Here is an 18,846-nt window from a genome sequence, read left to right as displayed (position 1 = left end):
GTTCAAATAGTATGTCCACTTTCAATATCCATATATGCTATTAAAAGTAATAAGTACATAATAGCTTACATTTATTGATCACTTCATGTGCTCTGTTTCAGGTGCTTTGCTGCAATAAATTATTTAATCCACATAATAATCCTATAGTTCAATCAGTCGCTCAGTCGTGTCTGACTCTTTGCGACCCCGTGGACTGCAGCATGCCAGGCCTCCCTGTCCATCATCAACTCCTGGAGTTTACTCAAACTCATGTCCATCGAGTCAGCGATGTCATCCAACCATCTCATCCTCTGTCGTCCCCTTCTTCTCACAACTTCAATTTTTTCCCAGCATCAGGATCTTTTCAAATGAGTCAGCTCTTCGTATCAGGTGGCCATAGTATTGGAGTTTCAGCTTCAGCATCAGTCCTTCCAATGAACACTCAGGACTGATCTCCTGAGGATGGACTGGTTGGATCTCCTTGCAGTCCAAGGGACTCTCAAGAGTCTTCTCCAACACCACAGTTCAAAAGTATCAATTCTTCAGTTCTCAGCTTTCTTTATAGTCCAACTCTCATATCCATACATGACTACTGGAAAAACCATAGCCTTGACTAGACGGACCTTTGTTTGCAAAGTAATGTCTCTGCTTTTTAATATGCTGTCTAGGCTGGTCATAACTTTCCTTCCAAGGAGTAAGTGTCTTTAATTTCATGTCTGTAATCACCATCTGCAGTGATTTTGGAGCCCAGAAAAATAGTCTCCCACTGTATCCCCATCTATTTGCCATGAAGTGATGGGACCAGATGACATGATCTTCGTTTTCTGAATGTTGAGCTTTAAGCCAACTTTTTCGCTCTCCTCTTTCACTTTTATCAAGAGACTCTTTAATTCTTCTTCACTTTCTGCCATAAGGGTGGTATCATCTGCATATCTGAGGTTATTGATATTTCTCCCGGCAATCTTGATTCCAGCTTGTGCTTCTTCCAGTCCAGCGTTTCTCATGATGTACTCTGCAGATAAGTTAAATAAACAGGGTAACAATATATAGCCTTGATATACTCCTTTTCCTTTTTGGAATCAGTCTGTTGTTCCATGTCTGGTTCTAACTGTTGCTTCTTGACCAGCATACAGATTTCTCAAGAGGCAGGTCAGATGGTCTGGTATTCCCATCTCTTAAAGAATTTTCCACAGTTTATTGTGGTCCACATAGTCAAAGGCTTTGGCACAGTTGATAAAACAGAAATAGATGTTTTTCTGGAACTCTCTTGCTTTTATAATGATCCAGTAGATGTTGGCAATTTGATCTCTGGTTCCTCTGCCTTTTCTAAAACCAGCTTGAACATTTGGAAGTTCACGGTTCATGTATTGTTGCAGCCTGGCTTGGAGAATTTTGAGCATTACTTTACTAGCATGTGAGATGAGTGCAATTGTGCAGTAGTTTAAGAATTCTTTGGTATTGCCTTTCTTAGGGATTGGAATGAAGACTGATCTTTTCCAGTCCTGTGGCCACTGTTGAGTTTTCCAAATTTGCTGGCATATTGAGTGCAGCACTTTCACACCATCATCTTTTAGGATTTGAAATAGCTCAACTGGAATTCCATCACCTCTACTTGCTTTGTTCGTGGTGATGCTTTCTAAGGCCCACTTCACTTCACATTCCAGAATGTCTGGCTCTAGGTGAGCGATCACACCATCATAATCATCTGGGTTATGAAGATCCGGTTTGTATAGTTCCCTTGTGTATTCTTGGCACCTCTTCTTAATATCATTTGCTTCTGTTAGGTCCATACCATTTCTGTCCTTTATCGAGCCTATCTTTGCATGAAATTTTCCCTTGGTATCTCTAATTTTCTTGAAGAGATCTCGAGTCTTTGCCATCCTGTTGTTTGCACTGATCATCGAGGAAGGCTTTCTTATTTCTCCGTGATATTCTTTGGAACTCTGCATTCAGATGGTTATATCTTTCCTTTTCTCCTTTGCTTTTGGCTTCTCTTCTTTTCACAGCTATTTGTAAGGCCTCCTCAGACAGTCATTTTGCTTTTTTTGCGTTTCTTTTTCTTGGAGATGCTCTTGCTCCCTGACTCCTATACAGTGTCACAAACCTCCGTCCATAGTTCATCAGGCACTCTATCTATCAGATCTAGTCCCTTCAATCTATTTCTCACTTCCACTTCATAATCACAAGGGATTTGATTTAGGTCATACCTGAATGGTCTAGTGGTTTTCCCTACTTTCTTCATTTTAAGTCTGAATTTGGCAATAAGGAGTTCATGATCTGAGCCACAGTCAGCTCCTGGTCTTGTTTTTGCTGACTGTATAGAGCTTCTCCATCTTTGGCTGCAAAGAATATAATCAGTCTGATTTTGGTGTTGACCATCTGGTGATGTCCATGTGTAGAGTCTTCTCTTGTGTTGTTTGGAGAGGGTGTTTTCTATGATCAGTGTGTTCTCTTGGCAAAACTTTATTAGCCTTCGCCCTGCTTCATTTTGTACTCCAAGGCCAAATTTGTCTGTTACACTAGGTGTTTCTGGACTTCCTACTTTTGCATTCCAGTCCCCTTTAATGAAAGGGACAGCTTTTTTGGATGTTAGTTCTAAAAGGTCTTGTAGATCTTCATAGAACTGTTCAATTTCAGCTTTTTCAGCACTACTGGTCAAGGCATAGACTTGGATTAACATGATATTGATTGGTTTGCCTTGGAAATGAACAGAGATCATTCTGTCATTTTTGAGATTGCATCCAAGTACGGCATTTTGGACTCTTTTCTTGACTGTGATGGCTACTCCATTCCTTCTAAGGGATTCTTGCCCACAGCAATAGATATAATGGTCATCTGAAGTAATTCACCCATTCCAGTCCATTTTAGTTCGCTGATTCCTAAAATGTCAATGTTCACTCTTGCCATCTCCTGTTTGACCACTTCCAATTTGCCTTGATTCACGGACCTAACATTCCAGGTTCCTATGCAATATTGCTCTTTACAGCATAATCCTATAATCTGTCCTCTTTTAACCACCTTGTTCAAAAAAGAAAATTGAGGTACAGATAAGTTAAGGAACACACTCAAGGTTTAATTTAAGGACCCTGTCTAAGTAAAAATACAAAAAGTATTACAAAATTTCTCAGTCTTCTCACCAGACCTTGGAAACTTAAGCTTTATTAGATTCACAGTTAATTCTCTTTGCCTCTGTTCTGTGTACCATTTCACTGAGTTAAAGTTTTAGAGGAATGAGAGTATTGTCACTATTTACTTGGTTTATCCACAAACTTTTACCTGTATAGATGGTTAATAACTGATATTCCATGTAGTAATAGTTCAGTCGCTCAGTCTTGTCCGACTCTTCGCGACCCCATCAATCACAGCACACCAGGCCTTCCTGTCCAAGATCAACTCCCGGAGTTCACTCAAACTCATGTCCATCAAGTCAGTGATGTCATCCAGCCATCTCATCCTCTGTTGTCCCCTTCTCCTCCTGCCCCCAATCCCTCCCAGCATCAGGGTCTTTTCCAATGAGTCAATTCTTCACATGAGGTGGCCAAAGTATTGGAGTTTCAGCTTCAGCATCAGTCCTTCCAATGAACACCCAGGACTGATCTCGTTTAGGATGGACTGGTTGGATCTCCTTGCAGTCCAAGGGACTCTCAAGAGTCTTCTTCAACACCGCAGTTCAAAAGCATCAATTCTTCGGTGCTCAGCCTTCTTCACAGTCCAACTCTCACATCCATACATGACCACTGGAAAAACCATAGCCTTGACTAGATGGACCTTTGTTGCCAGAGTAATATCTCTGCTTTTGAGTATACTATCTAGGTTGGTCATAACTTTCCTTCCAAGGAGTAAACGTCTTTTAATTTCATGGCTGCAGTCACCATCTGCAGTGATTTTGGAGCCCCCAAAATAAAATCTGCCACTGTTTCGACTGTTTCCCCATCTATTTCCCATGAAGTGATGGGACCAGATGCCATGATCTTAGTTTTTTGAATGTTGAGCTTTAAGCCAACTTTTTCACTCTCCTCTTTCACTTTCATCAAGAGGCTCATTAGTTATTCTTCACTTTCTGCCATAAGGGTGGTGTCATCTGCATATCTGAGGTTACTGATATTTCTCCCAGCAATCTTGATTCCAGGTTGTGCTTCTTCCAGTCCAGCGTTTCTCATGATGTACTCTGCATATAAGTAGCGATAGTTAATGTATATTATTTCATGTCATAATTCAGAAAACTACTAATTTCCACTTAATAGCAACTACCAGAAATTATCCCTTGTTCCTAGAAGGAAGTAAAAACTTTGAGTGTTTTGTTTTGCTTTGTTTTGTTTAGATTGCAAAAGGTTTAAGTGGAAAGAAGTGTGTAGAGAATGGCTAGTAAAGACCCCTCAAGTTTGGAACAAAAGAGAGAAGCCTCAAGAGGAAGAGGTGTAGGGGAACTATTTAAGAACTTGGTCTTGGAATCTATCCATATGGATTGTAGACTCATAGAGTGAAATCTCACCAAGTTTTCTCATCTATAAAATGGTTATGATAAATGCTTACATTAAAGAAAAGTAGCAACTGAATGAGATACTAAGTGAAGAACTCTTACCATAACTTCTGATAGATAAAAGTAAGAGCAGAAGTAGAAGTTAATAGCAGTTGTTGCAGTTGACATGTCTTGTTCAAAATCATGCATATGTGCTGGCTAGGATCAAGATCTCTTGGTTTCTGATCAAAGGACCTTTTCCAATCCTCTATACCATCTCATCCCCCAAATCCAGGTATTTCTAGGAGACAGGAGTGGGAAATGGGAACAAAATGTCTAGTCTTTGGTGAATAGCTAAGCATTTTAAGAGTGGGTTTATATAACTTAATGAGGTGTTACCATTATCTAGCAAGGCTGTTGGTAGAAATTTGGTTCCCATATAGTCCTAGCAGTTCTTGGGAACTAGAACTTATTGGTCCCAGATGGAGAAACTTCCTTCTATGGAAAATGTTATATTCAGGACCCTAGACTTCCCTCTGTTTTTCTTTCAGTCTCACTACTAAATCCACATGTCAGTAAAGTGGAGTTAGAAAACTAACAGTAACGCCTGGTTAGAAAAGTTATCAGTAAGTTCTTTTAGAGTTTTGACCCTGCAGGTCTTTGGGCAAATCTCCACCAGGCATTGGACTTTAACCTGGGTACTTAGACATCAACTGTGTTATTTTCATTAATGGCCTCTCTAAAAGGACTGAAACACATGATCTCTTGGACATTTTTCTCATTGACCCAAACAGGTTACATTTAGTGATGGCACATTGACAGTTAACCTCTTTAAGCCTAATATTCTTCACCTTTAAATGGAAAATATTTTCTTAATGTTTGAGGGACTTGTTCACATTTAACCAAATAGAGTAGTATCTGACACATGAGAGGTTTAAATAAATGCTAATCTTTATTTTTATTAGTTTGCCCTCTTACATAGCATTTGGGGTGAGTAGATGCTTTTCAAAATATCAGTTTCTATAATATAATGTTTATATTTTTAAAATATAAAATTAATTAAGTTTGAGGAATGTTTGAACAGAGTGGAACAGACTTCTTTGCTATAGGATTTCTCAGAGTATTTGTGCTTATATGTATTAGGAAATGTCAAGAGGGTAGGAAGTACAACATGCTAGGTTTCCCAAACTCAACTGCTGGAAAAAAATCTACACATGACTTTGCCCGTGTTTTGTAGGACGCAGTTTGGGAAATGCACCGCCTTATCCAGAATAATCTTTAGGAACAGAGCATGAGCCCTGAGTGTGCAAATCATACCTCTGACTCTTCATGGAGATTCTTCGAAGTTAAGCAGCAACTTTGACAGGACAAGTGGCTTATACAGAAATGATGGATGAGTCAGGAGTTTGTATTTAATGGTCACAATAAGTTTCATTTTTGGAGAAATGGGGTTAATTTCATAGAAGTGTATTTCTTCATTCTCATTTCCTCAGTAAAAAATCCTACGACAGGAAAGCTTTAATTGAACACCAGATTGGGGCTCCCTTTTCCAGTGTCCAGTGTTGTTACAAGGAAGAGACTTCCCAGCCAGGGCTGCATCTCCAAGCCACTTGCCTCTATATGTGGCCATGTGACCAGTTTTATCAATGAAATGAGGGCAGGAATGATGTGTACCATTCTAGGCCATAACTTTCAATCAGTGGTGTGCCTCCTTCAGGTTTTCTTTCTCTTTCCACTGCATGGATGAGAAGGTGAGATAGCCCCTGTAGCACAAAAGGGAAGCCAGGATCTCTGGACCATCACCAAGAAGAAAGCTGTGTGCTAAGCAGCAAACCGGATTGAACTCTACTGTGATAAGACACCGATATTTTGGAGTGCTTGTTATGGCAGCTGATATTTCTTAACTAACATGATCTCTTCCTCTTTTTCTTTTTGCCAGAAATATTTTTTCCCTTAAAAGAGTTCTATTATTCATTAGCTGAGGGTTTAGTCCTGTGTGAGACAAGAGGTTATAGTAAGGGGAAATAGAGATGTTCAAGACATGATACTTTTTCTTGGAGAAGCCTACAGTCTAGTTAGACAGTGATCCAGAACACATATACATGAAAGGTAGGACTCCCTGAGTTCCTGCAGCTTGTTCCAGTCTTTGAGGTTTTTGTGCTCTGCAGAGCAGCTTCTCGGAGACATGACAACTTTGATTGACTGTGCTTGGGACAAGAGGGATGTGGAACAACTAATGTGCAGGCCAGGGTTTGTAATTCCCTCCAGATCTAGCCTATCAGCCTGCCACCTGGTGCTGAAAAGTCTAGATAGCTGGTGGCTGCAGTGATGGTTTTTAGTTCTAGCTGAGTAATTCTTTTTTTTTTTTTTAATGATGAATGAATGAATGGATATTTCCAGCTTTATTGATGTATAATTGACACAAAATTATAAGGTATTTAAAGTCTTTGTATATTGTTGTGATTTGATCTATATATATACTGAGAAAGGATTCTCTCTCCTTCAAGTTAATGAACACATCCATCACTTCATATATTTACTTTTTTTTTTTTGGTGATAACATTTAAGTTCTACTCTTTTTATAAATTTCAATTATACAATACAATGTGATCAACTATACTTACCATGTTATAGTTAGATCCCTAGCTAAGTAATTCTTACCTGTGGGTTAATGTTTCTGAGTTTCAACTAATACTTTGTTCTCTACTTGTTGGTTTCATGTATTTATTCTTTCAGCAAATCTATGAGTATGTACTATGTACACTATACCTAGAGAAAGGAAAATTCCAATCTTTCTTTCCTGGAGCTCACAGACTAAGATACAACCACAATCTTAGCAAATGTAACAAAGGCTGTAATAAAGACAGAAAAACTCTGCTTGGTGGGATCAAAGGAAAGAGTGATGAACTTAGCCAGAGGGAGGCAGGGAGGAAGCCCATAGAATGTGTTACTGAGGAGAGTTCTAAAGCAGAAATAGGAATTTTTCAGATAAGCTGGGGAGATGTGATTGAAAGTGTGCTCTAATGTGCATCACCAGGCAAGTCAAGGAATTGAGAAGAGGTTGAATGTTGGAGAAAGCAAGAAGCTCCATGTGGATGGTATTGAAAATATCTCCTGAACCTGTGAGTGTCACAAAGATGGTGCAGTAAATATTTGCGTAATGCATAAATAGCACAGAAAGGAGGTTGGTATTATTCTATAAAGGGTTAGATGCCATCAAAAAATTTTAAAGTAGATGACTCAGATATAAAAAAGAACAGCAGAAGATGAATTTCTAAGAAGCATATCACTTGATTATGAGATAGTCCCTTGGAAAACTAAAGCTGCAATATAGATTTTCATTATGGGCAATAGAGATGAGGGGTTTATAATGCTGTGCCTTTGAAATCTTAACTATGACATTATTTGCTACTACCTTGCAATATCAGGAAAAAGAACAGGCCCTAAGGCAAGCACTGAAAAGCACAGAAAATAAGACTTGGTTGATGAGTTGCTTATTGAGAACATATGTGAATGGAAAATGGGATGTTGAAAACATTCTTACATAAACTGAAGGTTGTTTATCCTATAGTACAATCAATCCCTATTATGCTAGTATAAATAAAGCTTTCCTTCAGAGAATCAGAGATGCTATGAAATTTTGTTTGCATTCTCATTCACAGATGATGCTAAAAAAATAATGGCAGTGAAATCATTTGGAGGTTGCAGACAAGGATGGAAAACTTATTTGAATTCAAAACAAAAGCATCATTTTGAATTGGAAAGGAACTACGTATGCGTATAGGTTAATGCATTTTCAAAGCAAGGAACGGCACTACCTCTTTACAGTTATGTTGAACCCAAAGAAGATGATTGTTATTTCCAGATGGCACTACTGCCCAGTTATGTTAGCAGGAAGTATAAGGTCCCACTGGAAGCAATGAACTTCACCTTCTACCAGGTTTAGCACAATAGGGTCATGAAAAATTTAACTAGCATGAAAACACTCCAGTTTGATGATGTTTAACAATTCACATAGCAGTTTAGCTAAGAAATAATCTCTTATCATCTCCATTTTCTTTCTTTTATGGGGTGTTTGGCAGAACCCCTTCTGACCATAAATAAGCAGAGCTAGAGGGGAGATTATCTGAGGACCATTACCTGTGTTTTTCCCCCAGGAAAGAAGGTATGGAAGGAGCCCAGAATTGCTCATTTGCGTTTTACCTGCCAGCCTACAATAATCCCATCCAAGGTTCATCTTTTCTAATGCTCTCTGAATTTGTAGGGGAGTCTTTTCAGGGGCTGCCTTGGCATAATTCTTATTCTAACGGGTGAGGAGAGTACAAGAGAATTTTCACTGATAAATTTTCACTGCTATGGTCTACCGTTACATTCACCAGTATGTTTCTATTGGTAGGCTAAGAGAATATCTTTGGGGGTGTTAATTTCTGTGATCTTGTGTACTGGATATATTGAGTTGGCCAAGAAAAGTTCATCTGGGTTTTTCCATATAGCTTATGGGAAACCCTAAATGAAATGTTTGGTCAACCCAGTGGTGTGCCTGCTCTTGCGCTTTCTGTCTTCTTTCTTTCTGTTCTGGGAGGTTGACCAACATGGAAACATTGGTAGCCCCCCTCCCTGTGCTTGGCTAGATTCCTTCTTCACGTCACCGCCCCTGTCATGTCACTGTCTGTCACGGGGTTCAGGTAAATGCTTACTGCTCTCACTCAGGCCTGGGGAAGTGATAACGCCCCATTGTTACTCTCCTTGTCATTTCCAGGTACCCTTCCTACACTTTGCCAATTCAGATATTTCATCTATTCTCTATCTGGTTTCTACTCTAGTTAATATCAGCTTCACTCAGTTGACTCAGCAGGTGCCACCACAGGTAGCTGTTACTTTGTCAGTGCACCGACTTCCCAACATTTTATAATTTGCCAGAGAGAAGAAATTATTTTGTGTACCTTTAATCCCAGGCCTGCCTGGTGGCTCGGATGGCAAAGAATCTGCCTGCAGTACAGGAAACCTGGGTTCAATTCCTGGGTTGGGAATATCCCCTGGAGAAGGGAATGGTGACCCACTCCAGTATTCTTGCATGGAGAATTCCATGGGTAAAGGAGGCTGGTGGGCTATAGTCCATGGGGTCACAAAGAGTTGTACATGACTGATCATCTCTCACTCACTCACTCACCTATAATCCCACATAGCAACCCAGCATGGAGTGTGGTGTACAGCAGGTGCTCACTAAGTGTTGGTTCAATGAATGACTAACATGTTAATTGACAATTTAGAGTCTCAAAATTTCAGACTAACTGAGTAGAACAGGTGAATGAATGGATAAAGAAATTGTAGTGTATACACACACACACACACAATGGCATGCTATTCAGCTGTGGAAAATAATTAAATCTTGCCATTTGTGACAACAGGGATATACCTTGAGGGCATTATACTAAGTTAAATAAGTCAGAGAGAGAAACATAAATAGTGTATGATCTCTCTTTTGTGTGGCATCTAAAAAAAACAAACAAAAAATTAAGCTCATAGATGCACAGAACAGATTGGTTGTTACCAGAGGTGAGGGATAAGGGGTGGGGAAAATGGATGAACTGTTGTTCTTCTTATGTTGAATAGACTGAACAGCAATACAAAAAGAAAAAGACTGGAATACCTCCAAAGATGCTAGAACATTTTTCAGGTGATTTAAAAATCCTCCAAACTTCAAAATTACTTAGATCAAGAGAGCACATGTTGAAAATAATTTTTTCAAGTCATGTCTTAAGTTCTGTATATTAGAAAGTTTGATGAGTTAGCAATTATTTTTATCTTAACTGCTTTTGCATGCTCTTATCAAAAGAGACTTTCTTATCTCTGGGTTTCAGGGTAGATCATTATGAGGAGAATACTTTTTCAAGAGCCAGAATAATTATAGTTACTGTTTTTTGAGTTCCTACTACTTTCCAGGCATTTTACAAGCATTATCTGACTTAATTTAATAATATATCTTGTCACCATTGGCCCCACTTATGAAATAAGAGCTAAGGGTTAGAGAAAGTAGGTATCAAATATATGTAGAGGAATATCTAGTTTATATCAAGGAATTACACTTGGATTGCAGTGTGAATAGGGGAAGGCATGATTCTAACGCTTGGTCAAGAGGAAGGGGAATGGCCTCCTCTGGGTAGGGGGGTGGTAGAGAGTAAAGGAGAGGAGTAGAGACCTGTTTCCCACTTGCTGCAGTTTCCAAATCAGTTCTGGATGTGACAGTCCTGTGAAGGCTGATACTGGTTTCTAGAGCAACAGTAATTCTACCTAAAAGGGTATTGCAAAACATGGTAGCTTCACTGAAAGTTTGTACCCTTTGACTAGCATTTACCCATTTCTTCCACCTCCTTCTGTAGTTAATAATACTGTAGCATATACATGAAATTTGCTTAAAGAGTAGATCTTGTGTCTTCACACATGCATACACACATGTACAAAAGTGGTAAAGCAAATAAAGTGTTTTTAAGCTATGGTCCTTTAGAATTGCTCATATGTGACCAATTGTATTGGGTTTTGTCTGATCTAGTTTGGACTTAGCTGGGAGCTCCACTGACTATGGGTGTCCAGGTTGGTTGACGGGGCTCAGCTTCAGTTGGCTGGTACAACTCTGCCCCACATGGCTCTTTACGTTCTTAGGACCTGCGTTCAAACTGGGGATGTTCTCCTCATAGCAACACTGGAGGCACAGGGGGACTAGTGGAAACAGACAAGTCTTCTTCTTAAGGTGTAGGCTTGGAATTGACACAGTCATTCCTCCGTCCTTGAACTGGCCCAAGCAATTTGCATGTCTCAGCCAACATCAGGAGCTGGAGAAATATATACCTTTAGTAACGCAAAACTGGAAAGTCAAATGTCAAAGGACATGAATCCTGGGAGGAGTGAAGAATTGGGGGAAATAATGCAATCCACCACAGCTGAACTGTGGTTTGCAGTTTCCTGATTTCATGCTGACGAGAGTTTGGTTGGTTGTCTTATTTCTGTGGCATTAATTTTTCATGGCCTTGAGAGCAACAGGAAGGGTTTGTGTAGTCAAGTCCACAGTCAAGAAATGGCACACAGGAAGGGGCATGTCTGAGCCCACCCAGTCAGACCATTATGAGCCTTCACCTATGCACCATTTGCAAATTTAGCAAAAAGACATCTTCTGTTTCCCAACATAGGGCATTCTTGTCATTTTGGAGAACAGTGGTCTAACTACTTTTTTTTGTTTGTTTGTATATCATATAACTAGTGATATTTAAAACTATGTTATACCAAATCAGGGAGTTATTTTGAGTCATTTTGAAATTGAAATATTCACACACAAACTCGACAGAAAGCTGGTCACTTCAGATGTGGGGCATGGAGAAAGGCATTTTGAGAGGAAATCATATGTGAATAAACTTGAAACTAGAAATGAACTGGCTTAATATTACCTCGGTTGTATGTATTGTACAAAGAAAGAGAAGCATTGTATAGTTTTACCACCATGAGATTCCTCTGGTCTCCATCCCTGCCTTTCCTATTCATGGCAAGTTCACATGGGAGCTTGTGCTCATTAACACAGTGTCCCCTACTGAGTCTCTCCTCCCAGGATAGCTTGCTCCCTGCCCGTGAGGACTGCTGGTGTTGTCAAAGACTGAGAGTCTAGATCCTGAGCCTTTCCTAGGGAGCAGCAACTGACCTTTCCTACTTAATATCTTCTTACCAGAAGTTTCCTGTCTGCCAGCCCTCCTATATTCACTATATCATTTGCATACTAATGTTTGCATGCTATTTATATGCACATATAATCTAAACTAATATGGGCATGTTTTCAATAATTAGTGACAATTTTTTTTGACCTGTGATTGTTTATCCTGTTTACTGCCTCCCTCATTTTTTTTAGGTTTAAATAGATTTCAAGTATAGTAATGCTGATTTGTAAAACAGCATGGGAATTTCTGGCATATTTTGATGGGAACAATTGAACAAAATGTTTGGAATTTTGACTTTATTTTAAAATCCAGGAAGAAGTTTGCAATGCCTTTTGTACAAAATGCTTGGCATTATTTTGTAATCAGCAGCGAGGCTCTGTACATTCCCTTGCCCATCCCAAGCCAATTATTTATGGTATTTTTCTAGCAGTGATAAAATAGAGCCAGGGCATAAAATGTCACAAGGAATGCTGAAAAAGAATGAAAAGTAACCCTTAAATATTGTATATTGCCTATTCTTAGCAGCATTGAGTGATGTTGACCTTTGATAGGAAAGTGTGTGTGTGTGCTTGTTACTTCAAATAGACTATAAGTTCAACTTGCAAAGACTGATAACAAAATTATAACTGTCCAATAGAAATTATCTGAAATTCATGCAGCTAGATCAAAAGCCTCCCCCAGCTCCAAATGAGCAGTAACTGGAATGGATTATGTTATGGAGCCTTCCCAACTGCAGCTTAAATCGTTTAGGACTTGTTTGGTACGGCGCCTGCTGCTCACTTATTTTTAGGAGAGAAAATGTACATTCTTGAACATAAGGGCTTGAAGGATTTTTATACCCAAGGAAAAGCCTAAATGTGCCAAAATCTTGGAAGCTGAATTTTTAGAAGGGCAGCTTAATGTGCTGCTCTTGCAGGAGGTTTAAGGGGCTGAGCTCACAGTGAAAGAGCTCACAGTACCATGGCCCCACTGTGTCCTTACTGTAGGAACTTTAGTGGGAGGCCGTTGTGAAGGCTGCTTCCAGTTTTTGATCACATGAGCCACAGACTTCATTACAGTAGGCAGAAGGATGAGCTTAAGGAAAGGATAGAAACTGGAATTCCAAATATTTGCTTAGTTTTCAAGGGAGCTTTATTCCTCATGATGTTTCAGGGTGAACTTTACATTTCAGAAATGAGAAACCCTGACCTAATTACTTTCTAAGCTCACTGGAACTGTCATACCTTATGTAACACTGATGCCTTTACAAAAATAAGGGTTAGAGGAGAGAGCTGATACTACATCTGCATGTGAGAAGTTAAGAGGGAAATGAGGGCACACATCTGTGTCATCCATGCCAGCCCTGAGAGCGCTTTGGTACATACCTGTGATGTCTGCTAAAATCATGAATAGCCATGTAAAACTTCTTAAGTAACAAAATTAAATGTAATTATAACATAAAATATAATTAAATATAAAAACCTAAATGTAAGACTGGAAACAATAAAACTCCTAGAAGAAAACATAGGCAAAAACACTTTGACATTAATTATACCATGTTTTTGGATCTGCCTCCTAAGGCAAAGGAAAATAAAAATAAATGAATAGGACCTAGTTCAACTTAAAAGCTTTTGCATACCAAAGAAAACCAACTGAATGTTCAAAAACACTTAAAAATGATGTGACTTAGTAAGGGGTTAATATACAAAATATATAAACAGCTTGTATAACTCAATATCAAAAAAACAATGTGATGAAAAAATGGGCTGGTGCTAAGTCGCTTCAGTCGTGTCCAACTCTGTGTGACCCCATAGATGGCAGCCCATCAGGCTCCACCATTCCTGGGATTCTCCAGGCAAGAACACTGGAGTGGGTTGCCATTTCCTTCTCCAATGCATGAAATTGAAAAGTGAAAGTGAAGTCGCTCAGTCATGTCTGACTCTTAGCAACCCCATGGACTGCAGCCCACCAGGCTCCTCCATCCATGAGATTCTCCAGGCAAGAGTACTGGAGTGGGGTGCCATTGCCTTCTCCAGAAAAAAATGAGCAGAACATCTAAATAGACATGTTTCCAAAGAAGATGCATAGATGAGCATTAGGCACGTGGAAAGATCTCAGCATTGTTAATCTTCAGAGAAATGCAGATTGGAACCACTATAAGGTATCACTCTACACCTGTCAGAATATCTATCATCAAAAAGTCTACAAATAAATGTTGGCGAAGATGTGGAGAAAGGGGGGCCCTAGTATGCTGTTGATGGGAATGTAAGTTGCTGCAGCCACTGGAAAACTGTATGGAGGTTCCTCAAAAAACTAAAAATAGAACTACCATATAATCCAGCAATTCCACTCCTTGAAATATATTAGAAAAACATGAAAACACTAATAAAAAAGCTATATGCATCTCAATGTTCCTAGAAGCATTATTTACAGCAGTCAAGATATGGAAGCAATCTAAGTGTCCATCAGTATATAGATGGATAAAGAAATGTGGTTTATATATACAGAATGGAATATTACTCAGCCATAAAAATGAAATTATGCCATTTGCAACAGCATGGTTGGACCTGGAGGATGTTATACTTAGTGAAATAATTCAGAGAAAAACACTGTATGTTATCACTCATATGTGGAATCTAAAACCTGAAACAAATGGATATAACAAAGCAGAAACAGACTCTGCTGTTTCTGTATTCACAGACTCTGCTCTCACTAGAGAGCAAACTAGTGATTTCCACTGGGATGATGCAAGGTGGGAGGAGCAAGACAAGGGTAGGGGACTAAGAAGTAAAAAATATTACATATAAAGTAAATAAGTTACAAGGATATCTTGTACAGCACAGATAGCCAATATTTTGCAACAACTCTAAATGAAGTATGATCTATAAAAATATTGATCATTTTGTTATACACCTGAAACTAATATAAGTGTATAAATCAAGTGTACTTCAACTGGAAGAAAGAAAAGTAAATATAATTAAGCATTCAATTCCTCAGTCACACAAACCATTAGGCACATATGGCCATTTACTGGACACTGAAAATTTTGGAATGTTTTCATTATCACAGAAAGTTCTTTAGGACAGCAGTGGTAGACTTTTCCCCTATAAGAAAGGACTTACTCTTAAAAAAAAGTTTTGGGCAGAGTTTTTAAAACATTCTCAAATTAGAAAAAATGAATTAAAACCCACGTGTTTACATAATCTAATTTCTTCTAGTTTAGTTGATGTGTATTGAAGTTTTGTTTGAAGTTTTTGGTACTTTCCTCTTACACATCAAATGATATTCCTGTTGTCCTGTGTCACTGACTTTTTATCGAAGTCTTCTGCACAATCTACTGTGTGAGCTGAGTTTATTCTTACTTTCTTCTTACACTGATAGTAACTCTACATAGAAAACCCTTTTCTTTTCTTCCCCACTTAGCTCAAACCCATCCCCCTTGGAAGGCCTCATTTATGTCCTATCTCCCTGTGAATACTCTTCAGAACACTACAACTCATCTAATTACTTTCTGTTCTGATAATTTGCCACTTTTTTTTTGTATTATACTTTCTTTCATGTGCTGATTTTCTTTTCTTAATTAGAATGTAATGTCTTTGAAAACTGGGACCCTGTCTTATATTCTGCTTATCAAATACAACCTTTGCAATCATCCTGAACTCCATAAAATTTAGGAATCTTAACATAACTTTTAATCTAGGCATATTCCAGTTTTGTCAATTGTCCCAACAACGTGGGCTTGTTAGCAGCAATTTTGTTTTCCTTTAAGATCTAGTTCAGAATTGTGTATTACATGTAGTTAGCATGGCTTTTGGATCTTCTTTGTTGTTCAGTCACCAAGTCATGTCTGACTCTTTGTGACCCTATGGACTGTAGCATGGCAGGCTTCCCTATCCTTCACTGTCTCCCAGAGTTTACTCAAACTCATGTCCATTGGGCTTCCCAGGTGGTGCTAGTGGTGAAGAATCTGGCTGCCAACGCGGGAGACATAAGAGATATGGATTCAGTCCCTGGGTTGGGAAGATTCCCCTGGAGAAGGGAATGGCAACCCACTCTAGTATTCTTTCCTGGAGAATTCCGTGGCCAGAGGAGTATGGTGGGCTACAGTCCATAGGTTTGCAAAGAGTCCGACATGACATGACTGAAGTGACTTAGCATGCACACAGGTGAGTCCATTGAGTCAGCGATGCCATGCAACCATCTAACTTTCAGTCGCCCCTTCTCCTCCTGCCCTTCTTTACTGAGGGACAGTTCCTCAGTTTCTCATTGTCTTTCATACCACTGGCATTTTTGATAATAATATAGGCTTTTTATTACCTTAGCCTAATTGCCCATTTTTTTCCACTGTACAGTTACTATTTTTTTCCTTTTGCAGTCAAAAAGTAATTGTTGACGGGCTATGTTGAGATGTAATATCCTTTTCCCTGTCGAACTTTTCTGTTACCCAAATTTAGCACCTATTGAGGATTCTTGCCTGCATCAGTTTTTACAATGCTGTTTGCAAAATGCTGATTTTCTACAAGCACCCCCCTTTACTCTATTTTCATATCAGTATTACATGAAATTTGTTAGTCTGTGTTTGTTCACATATAAATTAATGGATTCTATTTTATTTAATAGTTTGCAACTTATTACTGTCCTCTATTTTAATGATTACATTTCCTGAATTTGGTCAGTTGGCATTCCTTCAAGCTGATTCCTATGTCTTTGCGACATATCCACACTTCTTTTTTCGGTTCTTCTTTATTTACAGGCTCAAAAATAGGATTCAGGCTCATCTAATACTTTCTTGCCCCAGCCTTGGAATCAGCCATTTCTCCAAGGAGCTATGGTTCCTTTTAGTGGAGAATGGTATTTAGGAACCAAGATCTGGGCAAAAATCTGCAATTTGAGCAGGTCTTTGTGGGGAAAGTTTATTTCTACTTCGTGTCCTGTCCTGGGATTGCTCAATGGAGAGATGTCCTGTCTTGAAATAAGGGATGTATTTCCATTGTTCAAATCTTTTTTTTGTCTTCCAGTGTTTTTTCCTTTTAAATAGTTCTTTTCATATAGGTTTTGAACATTTCGTATTAACTTTACTTTTAAGTATTTTAACTTTTATTTATTTTTGCTGTTATAAATAGAATCTTATTTCTGCTGTATCTTTTATTAGATTTTATTTGCGCATGAAAAAGCTATTGGTTTTTGCATGTTAATTTTAAAGCTGCCAGATCACTAAATATTTTTTAATTGTTTGAATTATTTTTAGCATTATTCTCTAGGATTTTTCAGGTATACTGTCATGCCATCTGCAAATAGAGATAGTTTTGTTGCCTTTCCAGCTCATATGCCATGAACTGTTTTCTGTTCTAAAGGCTGGACTGGAAGAAGCACAAGCTGGAATCAAGATTGCTGGGAGAAATATCAATAACCTCAGATATGCAGATGACACCACCCTTATGGCAGAAAGTGAAGAGGAGCTAAAAAGCCTCTTGATGAAAGTGAAAGAGGAGAGTAAAAAAGTTGGCTTAAAGCTCAACATTCAGAAAACGAAGATCATGGCATCCGGTCCCATCACTTCATGGGAAATAGATGGGGAAACAGTGGAAACAGTGTCAGACTTTATTTTTTGGGGCTCCAAAATCACTGCAGATGGTGACTGCAGCCATGAAATTAAAAGACGCTTACTCCTTGAAAGAAAAGTTATGACCAACCTAGATAGCATATTCAAAAGTGGAGACATTACTTTGCCAACTAAGGTCCGTCTAGTCAAGGCTATGGTTTTTCCTGTGGTCATGTATGGATGTGAGAGTTGGACTGTGAAGAAGGCTGAGCACCAAAGAATTGATGCTTTTGAACTTGGTGTTGGAGAAGACTCTTGAGAGTCTCTTGGACTGCAAGGAGATCCAACCAGTCCATTCTGAAAGAGATCAACCCTGGGATTTCTTTGGAAGGAATGATGCTAAAGCTGAAACTCCAGTACTTTGGCCACCTCATGCAAAGAGTTGACTCATTGGAAAAGACTCTGATGCTGGGAGGGATTGGGGGCAGGAGGAGAAAGGGATGACAGAGAATGAGATGGCTGGATGGCACACTGACTCGATGGACGTGAGTCTGAGTGAACTCCGGGAGTTGGTGATGGACAGGGAGGCCTGGCGTGCTGCGATTCATGGGGTTGCAAAGAGTCAGACACCACTGAGTGACTGAACTGAACTGAACTGTGTTAGCTAATATCTCAAAGATATTGGTCACCCTTGCCTTGATCTTAACTCTTGTCAGAACACTTCTAAAGTTTCTCCATTAGATAAGATACTAGCCATAGGATGAAGTATACATAGTTCATTACCACAACAAAGAACTATATGTCCATTCTTATAATCTCAAGTGCTTTTATTAAGAATGAGTGTTCAATTTTGTTAAATGCTTTTTTCAATATCTTTATAAGATTTTTCCTCTTAAAAAGTATTAATACTTAAAAGTATTAATCTGGTGAGGTATTTTAATGGATTTAATCCACAATATTTGCATTCCTGGTATAAACTCTACTTAGTCATGTTTTCATAATGTGCTGTTGGGGTTTAGTTGCAAATATTTTTTAAAGAATTTTTGCATCAATTGTTGTTAGATATATTAGTCTGTTTTCTCTTTCTTGGTTTGTTTTTTAAATCAGATTTAATTATAAATATCATATACTTTATAAAAGGGATTTGGAATTTCTCTTTAATTTTATATTCTCTTGAACAATTTATG

This window comes from Oryx dammah, unplaced genomic scaffold (genome assembly GCF_014754425.2).
Source record: "Oryx dammah isolate SB20612 unplaced genomic scaffold, SCBI_Odam_1.1 HiC_scaffold_11050, whole genome shotgun sequence".
Lineage (NCBI taxonomy): Eukaryota > Metazoa > Chordata > Mammalia > Artiodactyla > Bovidae > Oryx > Oryx dammah.
Note: the sequence above shows the minus strand (reverse complement) of the source record.